The sequence below is a fragment of the Oxyura jamaicensis genome, chromosome 17 (genome assembly GCF_011077185.1).
Source record: "Oxyura jamaicensis isolate SHBP4307 breed ruddy duck chromosome 17, BPBGC_Ojam_1.0, whole genome shotgun sequence".
Lineage (NCBI taxonomy): Eukaryota > Metazoa > Chordata > Aves > Anseriformes > Anatidae > Oxyura > Oxyura jamaicensis.
The window spans coordinates 4466669-4471348 of NC_048909.1; the positions used below are offsets into that span (position 1 = coordinate 4466669).

The window sequence follows — 4680 nt, forward strand, 5'->3', positions numbered from 1 at the left end:
TTTTTTTTTTTTTTTTTGCCTTTTTTTTTTTTTTTTTTTCTTTACAACTAAAAGCCCTGGAACAAAATTCTGGAACTGTTCTTGAGAACCCCTTGTAGCTTGGTTTGTGTCATCGCCTGGTGTGTATCAGTGCAGAGCTGGTTTTGTTGTAATTTTTTTAATGCCGGGAAGGAAAGATGTCACTGTGCTGGCATTACTCCGTTAAACAGTGCCCACTGCTAATGCATACAAAATATTCTTTTGAGGCCTTGAGAGCCGTACTGGTGCTCCTGGCACCTGAACTTCTACCTCTGCCCAGCCTTTCTGTCACCAACACAAACAGTAATAATAACAATGCATACAACATTAACAATACAAACACCACGCCAGCATGCATCTGGCAAAGGCTATTCACTCCATCCTCTCCTGGAGGCCATCTGGAGCTGGGTTAGATTCTCTGCTCCGATCAGCTCCTGCGGCTCTGCCTTACTCGTAGCCCTACTGCCAGGGGAAGGACAGTGAAACTGGTTGTTTTTATGAAGTAGGAGAGGGGAATTATTTGTGTGAGAGTTGAAGCATTGCAGCTCCTGTGTCAACACCTCGAGATGTGCCATCAGCTGAGCCGCGGGGACCTCAGTGCCACCACGGTCCTCACTTGTAGCCAGCGCTGAGCAGGCCTGTCAGGGGATGTGGCAGCAGCACTGCGGTAGGTATGTACACTCTTCCAGCTGCACCTTGTGGGCTTCTATGAAATGGGTTGTAGCACATGACTTCAGGAGAACAAATAACAAAAATAAACAAGAATTTTTCTCTCTCTCCTGTGATGCTGCTTTACGCCTTCCTGCCTCCCGGCTGCAAGAAAGAAGCGTGCTGAGCAGAGGGCTGCAAAGGTATGAGCGTGTTGCAAGGCTCCCTTGCCCCAGCACCGAGCGGATCAAGGGCCTGACCCTCAGCCAGCTTTCCAAATGACATGCATATGCCAGTTTATGCCACCTTCATTTAGGATCTGATCCAGCATCCCCAAAGTAAACTTGAGTCTGTTGCTTGTCTTCAGCTCAGGCTAAATCAGCTGCTCCTCTGATTTCTCCTCTTTCTCCTCTCCCTTCCTCCCACTAGTCCCAGCATTTTTTCTTTCCTGAAATGGTGCTGTTCAGCCCCTCGTGCCAGCAACAGCTGTTCTGCGCCTACTCCCAAACCCCACTGAACATCACCCGATCCATCTAGTCCAACTCTGCCCATGCTCGGCTCTCTCTGGACAGAGGAACCCAGGGGATACATCCAGTTTCCTTCCCCAGGCCTCCCTGCTTGATAACATTTCCCTTTCCCACATGGATTACAAGCCGCATCCCTGTCCAACTGAGCTCCGCTCCCAGCAGCTCTCCTGGACCTGGCACAGCGAGCACAGCAAAACCTCCCGGGGCACCCAAAACACCCCGGGCTGCCCCGCGTAGCCGGGAGGAGATGCTCTGCCCCAACTCAGCTCAGCACCAACGGTGAGCCAGCCTTCTATCCTGCCCCGGGCAGCAGCCATCTTCCAAGCACGAGGAAGAAGCAGAGGATCGGACAGTGGGTTTATTTAGAAGCTGGGTCTCTCCATGCGTGGACGTTCTCCCTTTTTGGGAAGCTGCTCTTGTGTGGCCTGGAAGGAAATGGGCCAAGGTCCTTACGGTTGTTAAAATCTCGTGATACTTTTTGCGAGAGGGATGGTGTAAATCAAAGCGCAGGGCACCAGCTACCTAACTCTGGGTAATTTATATTCTGCCTCGCTAAGTTCATCTCTGCACTTTCAATGCATGAAGCGATTTTTCACTTCCCCTGTAGTATTTGCTGGCACGGAAAAGCTGCTGGGCTCTGTCCCAGAAGTAGCTGCATTTCATCACCAGGCCAAAGCCTCCTGCGCGCATCGGGCCAGATCCTGGGCAGGATTCCCGCACCCACCAGCGGGGCTCTGCCGCCTTGCAGCGGGAAGGATCCGGCCCCAACCCATTCAGCTGCACCTGGCCTCCTCGGAGAAGAGAGCCCTGTTGTTATTTAGCCCTCTCCTCCCCCCCCGGGCGTGGTCTCCCCCCCCTCCCCCCCCCCCCCCCCCCCCCCCCCCCGGTATCAGAGCGTGGCTGGCCCCCCTCCCCGGGGGGCGGGGGCGGGGGGGGGGGGGGGGGGGCCCCCCCCCCCCCCCACCCGGCTCGGCTCGGCTCGGCTCGGGTGGGCTGCGTGGAGCCACAGCGCCCCCTCCCGGGACAAGGCGCCGCCGCCCGCCCGGCGGCTCCGCGGAGCTGCGCGGCTGCGGCCGGGTCCCGACCGCGGGGGGACGGGGACCGGGGGGGGGGGGGTCCGCGCTTGGTTCTCCGCACGAAGCGGCATGATGCTCGGTGCCTAGGTGATTTTCATCCACGTTTTCGAGCTTTGGAGATAAATATATATACATATATTATTATTATTATTATTCCCCTTCTTTCTGAACCTCCCTGCGACGGCTGCTCGCACCGTGCTGACACCGAGCCTTGGGCAGACTCTAGAAATCCACATCCATCCATTTCTGGGGGTGGGCAGGGAGCCAGTGCGAACTCACCGGTTCCCGACCGGAGCCAGTTTCTGCAGCGCTTCCCTGAGCAATGCACTCAGCACAGGCACCGGGACTTCTGCCTGAGCAAAGACGGAGGGATTTGGCTTTGAAGTATTTCTGTTACACAGACAACAGCGATTATAGTCTGCTGGCAGACCCACTCCCTTGTAGTGTTTAGCATCAGCCTTACGCATACTTCCAATGTAGTAAACAGTGACGGTGAGGAGGGAACAGAGCTATGCTCTCCATCACCTCTTTTGGGATATCTTTTTACCCACAGCAAGCCAATTCACCCTATGTTTCTCCCCTCCAAAGTTTTAATGTAGACTCTAGTCGGCCCCATTCCATTCCTGCTCTCGGAGAATAGCACAGCCTCCTTCCTAGGCCCGATGGAAAGAGGGGAAGGGGAGGAAGGTCAGAGGGGGGTGCTGGTTAAATACCTCTAATGCCAGTGACATCATCTCCCCCGTGTGTACTACGCCAGTTCTGACCGGAGGAGCTTGCAAAGGCAGATTTGTGTTTGTACTCTAAGGATGGGAAGGTTTTGCTCTGAACCTGGGTACGGCTGAAGTGGAGCCTGCGCTGTGTATATTTAGCTATAGATGCATATGCGGTTTTGTTCACACACACTCAGACGTGGAAAAACCAAATGTGACTCCAGCATAGCACTTCACGTTCTCACAGACTGGTCCTTGATCAGAGAGGATATGACGGGTATGGGATTGCCACTGCTCCCCCCAGCCATCCCCTGGTCCCCTGGCTGCTGTTTTTCCAGTAGCAAAATTATTACTGAGTTCGAGGAACCATGCAAAGAGCAGTAAAACAAATGCAGACTCACAAAACGTCTTTTCTGCTGTGTGGCAAAGGGCTTTGGAGTCAGACAAACCCCAAATCAATGCCTGGAACCAGCTACGAGGCAGAAGCCTACGATGAAGGTGCAAACCACCTACCAAGAGACTTGCAAAGAAGACAGCGTGAGCACGCTCGTGTGAATGTCTGAATCCTTGATTCACGTAATGAGAATATCAATGCAGTCCTGCACATTACGGTGCCTATTCGTGTGGAGATCAGGACTGTGTGTCTGCGTGCAAGGGAGCTGCGGGGCTGTGTAGCTTCCATGGGAGAGCAAGATCGAGCTGCTGGGCTGAAGCACAGGGTTTAAGCATGTGTTTAAGCGTGCCGGCTGTACGAGTTCGGCAACGTGTGCTTTATGTGCTTAGCGTGTACATGCGTGCAAGGAAAACGCGACTGCTTCTGTATGTGCTGTGTGGGAGGGAGAGAGCCTGGGTTTGTCTGTCTGTCACTCACAAGCAGATCTGATCAATCTTTTTCCCTTTTAAGGAACAGAAAAATTATATTATCTTATATTTCTTGTGCCAAAGCATCGTCTCCTCGTTACTTGCTGCCTCCTCCTCTCGCTAACACTCAAGTACTTCTCCACAACTCTCAGGCAAGCAGCTTAACTGCCATTAACAAATGATTATTATGCACCCAGATGAACAGCCAGAGTACAGCACGAAGGATCCTTCTGTCCTACCTAGTGCAGATGTCACTCATAAGGCTAAAGCCACACGTTGAGACTGCCAGCGTTTCATCTGCTGCTTGTTTCTCTCCATGAAAAGGAGACTGCATCTAAGAAGTGACCCCCTCCTCCTTTCCCCACTCCCAAGCAGAAGCACAGAGGGACTCTCCGAAGCCAAAACACACACTCACACCTACGCCCACCTCTCTTTGGGTCATTGCTGGGTCTTTAGACCTGGGCTGTGCCGGACCTCGGGGTTGATGCAATGGCGTGGAGATGCCCTACGTCCCCCATTCCCCATGGGCTGCAAAAAGCAAAGTTACGCTCGGCAGCAGCCTCGCAAGCAGCGCTGGGAGCCGAGGTGGGGGAAACCCGGGCCCCTGCGCTGGGGGGTGCCCGCAACCACCCCCCCCCCCAGCCCCCCCCCGCCATCGCCGTCCTCCCCCGGCTCTGCCGCTGTCTCCCCGTGCCCACCAGAAGTCGAGGCAATCAGCCCACTGTGGGATTCAAGGCGACAGACTTTCCTTTTCCTCCGCGATTTGCTTGTCACTTGCTAAAGCGGAGCGGCGGATTAAGTGGAGATGACACCATCTCCTCGGGGACGGTCCCCTCCCCC

The 4680-nt window shown here is 54.3% G+C and overlaps 1 protein-coding gene across 1 annotated transcript in view; it reads right to left on the reverse strand.

The window, feature by feature from the left end:
* Positions 1-4680, reverse strand: part of BRINP1 (BMP/retinoic acid inducible neural specific 1) — an 86533-nt gene that overhangs the window by 80868 nt on the left and 985 nt on the right. The gene's annotated exons all lie outside the window — the stretch shown is intronic.